Source organism: Mesoplodon densirostris, chromosome 16 (assembly GCF_025265405.1).
Source record: "Mesoplodon densirostris isolate mMesDen1 chromosome 16, mMesDen1 primary haplotype, whole genome shotgun sequence".
Classification (NCBI taxonomy): domain Eukaryota; kingdom Metazoa; phylum Chordata; class Mammalia; order Artiodactyla; family Ziphiidae; genus Mesoplodon; species Mesoplodon densirostris.
In genome coordinates this window covers 84,267,193-84,274,449 of record NC_082676.1, presented here as the reverse complement: position 1 = coordinate 84,274,449, position 7,257 = coordinate 84,267,193, and positions in this window count along the sequence as shown.

Sequence of the window (7,257 nt, the reverse complement as noted above, 5' to 3'; positions counted from 1 at the left end):
TATAAACACACACACCACAATGGAGTATTAGCCATGAAAAAAAAAAAGAATGAGGGGCTTCGCTGGGGTTTCAGTGGTTAAGAATCCGCCTGCCAGTACAGGGGATACAGGTTCAAGCCCTGGTCCAGGAAGATCCCACATGCCACGCAGTAACTAAGACCATGTGCCACAACTATTGAGCTTGCGCTCTAGAGCCTGCGAGCCACAACTACTGAGCCTACGTACCACAACTACTGAAGCTCGCTCACCTTGAGCCCATGCTCTGCAACAAGAGAAGCCACCACAATGAGAAGCCCACACAGCACAATGAAGTGAAGCCCCCGCTGGCTGCACCTACAGAAAAGGCCACATACAGCAACAAAGACCCAACGCAGCCAAAAATAAAATAAATTTTTAAAAATTAAAAAAAGAGAATGAAATCTTGCCATTTGTGGCAACATGGATGGACCTAGAGGGTATTATGCTAAGTGCAATAAGTCAGAGAGAGAAAGACAAATACCGTATGATCTCATTTGTATGTGGAATCTAAAAAAACAAAGCAAAAGAACTAATGTCACTAAACAGAAACAGACTCATAGATACAGAGAACAAACAGGTGGTTGAAAGAGGAGGGTAGGTGAATGAGTTAAATAGGTGAGGGAGATTAAGAGGAACAGATGACCAGTTACAAAATAAATGAGTCGTGGGAATGAAATATACAGCATGGGCAATACAGCGAATAACATTATAATAACTTTGTACGGTGACCGATGGTAACTAGACCATAACTAGAGTTAATCTTGGTGATCATTTTCTAATGTACAGAAATATTGATATTATGCACCTGGAACTAACGTAGTGTTGTAGGTCAGTTACACTTGAATTAAAATTTTTTAGTTCAAACGAAAACAGTAGTGTGCCTTGTTAACTAGAGATGCTTAGTCATACAGCAGTTCTCTAGAACATATTCATCCTGTGTAACTGTAACTTTATACCCATTGAACAACTCCCCATTCTCTCCTCCCCCATTCCTGACAATTTATGTGACTCTTTTAGATACCTCACCTAATATAAGTGGAAACACCCAGTTTTGTCCTGTGACTGACTTATTTCACCTATCATAATGTCTTCTAGTTATATCCCTGTTGACACAACTGGTAGGATTTCCTTCTAATAAGTCTGAATAATATCCTACGTATATACCCCATTTTCTTTATCCATTTTTCTGTTGATGAAAATTTGCGTTGTTTTCCTATCTTGGCTCTGGTGAATAATGCTGTAATGAATATAGAGATGCATATATCTCTTCTAGATATTCATTTCCTTTTCTTTGAGTATACAGGCTCTATTATATTATATTATATTACATTATATTATATTATATTATATTATATTATATTATATTATAATTATTGTGCTTCCCGGATCTTGTGTTTTTCACAAATTGAAGGCTTGTGGCAACTCTTTGTTGAGCAAGTCTGTTGGCACCGTATTTCCAACAGCAGTTGCTCACTTCTTGTCTTTGTGTCATATTTTAGTAATTCTCACACTATTTCAAACCGTCCATCAGCAAAGAGGTTACTGCTCGCCGAAGGCTCAGATGATGGTTAGCATTTTTTAGCAGTAAAGTATTTTTAATTTTCTTTTTGTTTCGGCTGTGCTGCACAGTACAGCACGTGGGATCTCAGTTCCCCGACCAGGGATCAAACCTGCGCCCCCTCTATTGGAAGGTGGATTCTTAACCACTGGACCACCAGGGAAGTCCCTAAAGTATTTTTTTTAACATCTTTATTGGAGTATAATTGGTTTACAGTGTTGTGTTAGTTTCTGCTGTACAACAAAGAGAATCAGCTGTCTGTATACGTATATCCCCATATCCCCTCCATCTTGCGTCTCCCTCCCACCCTCCCTATCCCACCCCTCTAGGTGGTCACAAAGCACCGAGCTGATCTCCCTGTGCTCTGCGGCTGCTTCCCACTAGCTGTCTGTTTTACATTTGGTAGTGTATATATGTCCATGCCACTCTCTCACTTCGTCCCAGCTTACCCTTCCCCCTCCCCGTGTCCTCAAGTGCATTCTCTACGTCTGCGTCTTTCTTCCCGTCCTCCCACTAGGTTCATCAGAACCACTTTTTTTTTCCCTTGAGATTCCATAAATATGTGTTAGCATATGGTATTTGTTTATTTCTTTCTGAGTTACTTCACTCTGTTTCACAGACTCTAGGTCCATCCGCCTCACTACAAATAGTTCAATTTCATTTCTTTTTATGGCTGAGTTATATTCCATTGTATATATATGCCATATCTTCTTTATCCATTCATCTGTCAGTGGACACTTAAGTTGCTTCCATGTGCTGGCTATTGTAAATAGTGCTGCAGTGAACATTGTGGTACGTGTCTCTTTTTGAATTATGGTCTTCTCAGCGTATATGCCCAGGAGTGGGATTGCTGGATCATATGGTAGTTCTATTTTTAGTTGTTTTTTTTTTTTGTATAAATTTATGTATTTTTATCTATTCATTACTTTTGGCTGCCTTGGGTCTTCGTTGCTGTGCACGGGCTTTCTCTAGTTGCAGCGAGCAGGCGCTTCACTGTTGCGGTGCGCGGGCTTCTCATTGCGGTGGCTTCTCTTGTTGCGGAGCGCGGGCTCTAGGCGTGCGGGCTTCAGTAGCTGTGGCATGCGGGTTCAGTGGGTGTGGCTCGCGGGCTCTAGAGTGCAAGCTTAGTAGTTGTGGCACACGGGCTTTGTTGCCCTGCGGCATGTGGGATCTATCCGGACCAGGGCTCGAACCCGTGTCCCATGAATTGGGAGGGGGATTCTTAACCACTGCGCCACCAGGGAAGCACTATTTTCAGTTTTTTAAGGAACCTCCATACTGTTCTCCGTAGTGGCTGTATCAATGTACATTCCCACCAACAGTGCAGGAGGAGGGTTGCCTTTTCTCCACACCCTCTCCAGCGTTTATTGTTCGTAGATTTTTTTTTTTTTTCTGTACGCGGGCCTCTCACTGTTGTGGCCTCTCTCGTTGCGGAGCACAGGCTCCAGACGCGCAGGCTCAGCAGCCATGGCTCACGGGCACAGCCACTCCACGGCATGTGGGATCTTCCCGGACCGGGGCACGAACCCATGTCCCCTGCATCGGCAGGTGGACTCTCAACCACTGCGCCACCAGGGAAGCCCTGTTTGTAGATTTTTTGATGATGACCATTCTGAGTGGTGTGAGGTGATACCTCACTGTAGTTTTTTTGGGTTTTTTTGTTTTGTTTTGTTTTTTGCAGTATGCAGGCCTCTCACTGTTGTGGCCTCTCCTATTGTGGAGCGCAGGCTCCGGACGCGCAGTCTCAGTGGCCATGGCTCACGGGCCCAGCCGCTCTGCGGCATGTGGGATCTTCCCGGACCAGGACACAAACCCGTGTCCCCTGCATCGGCAGGCAGACATTCAACCACTGCGCCACCAGGGAAGCCCTGTAGTTTTGATTTGCCTTTCTCTAATGGTTAGTGTTGTTGAGCATCCTTTCATGTGTTTGTTGGCAATCTTATATCTTCTTTGGAGAAATGTCCATTTAGGTCTTGTGTCCATTTTTGGATTGAGTTGTTTGTATTTTTGATATTGAGCTGTGTGAGCCGCTTGTATATTTTGGAGATTAATCCTTTGTCAGTTGCTTCGTTTACAAATATTTTCTCCCACTCTGAGTGTTGCTTTTTGTCTTGTTTATGGTTTCCTTTCCTGTGGAAAAGCTTTTAAGTTTCATTAGGTCCCATTTGTTTATCTTTGTTTTTATTTCCATTTCTCTAGGAGGTGGGTCAAAGAGGATCTTGCTGTGATTTATGTCATAGAGTGTTCTGCCTATGTTTTCCTCTAAGAGTTTGATGGTGTCTGGCCTTACATTTAGGTCTTTAATCCATTTTGAGTTTATTTTTGTGTTATGGTGTTAGGTAGTATTCTCATTTCATTCTTTTATAGGTAGCTGTCCAGTTTTCCCAGCCCCACTTATTGAAGAGGCTGTCTTTTCTCCATTGTATATTTTTGCCTACTTCATCAAAGATAAGGTGACCATATGTGCGTGGGTTTATCTCTGGGATTTCTATCCTGTTCCATTGATCTATATTTCTCTTCCCTAAAGTATATTTCAATAAAGATATGTACATTGTTCTTTTAGAACAGACTATCACACACTTAACGGACTACAGTATAGTGTAAACATAAGCTTTTCATGCACGGGTACAGCAAAAAATTCATGTGACTCACTTTATGGCGGTATTCGCTTCATTGCAGTGTTCTGGAACTAAAGCTGCAGTGTCTCTGAGCTGGGCCTGTATACCCAGAAGTGGGATTGCTGGATCATATGGAAATTTTATTTAAAAGATTTTGAGAAAACTCCCTGCTGTTTTCCACAGTGCCTGCACGATGTTACATTCCTCCCTACAATATGCAAGGGTTACGATTTCTCTACAACCTTGACAACTCTTATCTTTAAAAATAAAAAAAAATTGTAGGCATTCTAACAGATGTGAGGTAGTATCTCATTATGATTTGGGTTTGCATTTCCCGGGTGATTAGTGACGTTGATGTACCTGGTGCTGTGTTAAGTATTTCTAACACACATACACACACACAAAGGGATAGAAGGAATCTTTTGGAAGTGATGAGTATATTACCGTGATGGTGGTGATAGTATCACAGGTGTGTGCATATGTCCAAACTCATCAGGTTATATAAATTAAACATGGGCTGGTTTTGTATATCAGTTGTACGTAAATAAAGCTGTAAAAGCCTAGCAACAAGTGGTGTATTTCATGAGCCGGTGAAGCCCAGGTACATCTTTTCTCCTCTCCCAGGGGTGAACCCAAGCAGCCTTTGAACTTGGCTCACTTTCTGTTTCTTTAGTTTCCCCTTCTATTACTTTTGTGTTTTCCTTTGTTTTCAGATTACAGCTCAGTGGTTTCCCATTTGTCGCAGCAGTGATTCTGAGTTTGGCTCTGTCGTTTCAAGACTTTTGATGGTCTCTCCAAAGGATTAAGTTTCTACAGAACTAATCTCAGTTAGGTGAGAGGTAACAGAGGATGTAGTATGTTAGTCTTTTCTTAGTCTTTTCTGTTTGTCTATTTGTCTACTTGGACAAGCTCAAATCAATTAAGAATCTCTTGCCCAATGGGAGGAGAATGGCTCTTTAATCTCTAGACTCACGAGTGTTTATTCCTGACCCATGTCTAAGACTTTAGAACTGAAGGTAAAAGTTCCATTTCTCTGTATGTCTGTGTGTCTGTAATTCAAAAAGGTCTTTACCTCTGACAGTGAGAGTATGTAATCTTTTCCTACTTCTGGATCTATTAAAGTAGATTGTAGAGTCTCTTAAATTCAAGGGTTTCTGTCCTGATTGGCTTACAAAGATACAAATGTGCTTATAAAAATTATATATCCCTAAAATTCTCAGAGAGAAAGGAATTAGAACTGCTAATACTTTAAATGTGCTAGAAAAGTATTCTTATAGAAATGAAGTCAGGGAATTCCCTGGCGGTCCAGTGGTTGGGACTTGGTGCTTTCACTGCCAGGATCCGGGTTCAGTCCCTGCTTAGGGAACTAAGATCCAGCAAGCGTCTCAGTGAAGCCAAAAAAAAAAAAGTCAACTCAGAAATTTAAAGACTTCAAGTTTACATAATTTAGGTAAATCTTTGACAAATGAAGCTAGTTTCATATTTTGGGTTTAATAAAAATTTATTCCTATCTTATTTATCAGTGTTAGGCATACATTTTAAAAAATTCTACTTGGGTGTGTTCTTCCTAAATTTATATAGGTGTGCCCATCAAGTAAGCTAACATTACTTCTACTTAATATTTAAGGTTATGAAAAATGTAAATTTGTGTTTAACCACATTTAATTTTTATTCTGACAAACTTTCTTTCAACAGTAACTATGTTTTGTACTGAGTTAGCTTGTCCATAAATTCCGAGATGTTCAGTTTACATAAACCCTTGAACTGTTATTAAATTGTGTTACTTACTGGATAATCTTTGGATACCGAGGTCATTTCTAAGCAAGACAGAAACCTGAAACACTGATTACTAAGCATAATCTCAAGTTCTATGCTCTTGCTGCATATGTTTACTTGTTACCTAGAGGCTCTGTCTGTGGGTGTGTTAATGAATGTGTTTGTCTCTGCCACTTGGAGAAGTTGTGTAAGGGATGTTTGTAGTTGTGTTCTGTGTGTTCATGACCTCTGCTAGGCTGAAATGCTGATGTGTGATGGGCAGTTGTCAATTATTCACTTCTAGTTTTCTTCGTGAAATGGAAGTAACTTTGGTTCAAAGTTGTTATTATTATACTATGAATGAGACTTGACCAATAGTGATGTTATCAGCTGGAACCGAACTCAGGTTCAGCTGCTCATCGCTCAGAAGTCTGTGTTCCAGAGACAAGGGTTGGTGGAAGAAGAAAGACACTTTATTCAGGAAGCTGGCAACCTGGGAAGATGGTGGACTAGTGTCCCCAAAACCATCTCTCAGTTGCCAATTAGAGGGAAAAGGGGTTGATAGGGAAAAGATGGGAAGTCTCTGGGCTGTGCCGGTGGGGGCTACATGCAGAGTAGCACAGTCAGCTCTGACCATCATCTTGAAATTGGTCATGCAGTGGTGTGGTCAGTGTCATGCTGATTGTTTCAGGCACAGTTAATCTTCAACTCCAGTGTTGGTTTGTTCCCATTTCCTTGAGGCCAGTTCCTGGAATTGTGTAAGCCATTGGTTCAGGTCTGCTCCAGATGGAGCAGCTCGTGTCATAGCTCCAGTCTGGTCATCATACAGTTAGCTTTCTCCTCTTGTAGTGGTTTTAGTATCTGCAAAACAAGTTAGGAGTGTGTGTCTGACACTGTTACTTCTGTCCTTCGGGAGGAACTAGAGGTTCTGTGACTGCTGTTGTCCTGATCATTAACTGCTTGAACCTGTTCTTGTGTGACTCAGGGGAGGCCTGCGAGGCTGCAGCTGTTTTACAAACAAGAGGCAGGGGAGATGGAAGGGCCCTGCAGGGTTCTGCTTGGTTCCCGCAACGGAGAGGTCCAACTTTGTATGCAAGATAATGAGATGTAGTTTTGTTTATTAACAGGAACAAAAATAGTTTGGTCCTAAAGTGAAATGACTGATTTTTCCAGCACCAGAGAGAGGATAGTGAAGGACACAACCTGAATGAATATAGAAAGGTGTAGGAGGTGGGTGGAAAGGGAATTTTATTTATCTGAGCCCAAGGCGGCTCAGTTTTGATGTTTATTCCAGAGATTTTCAAAAAA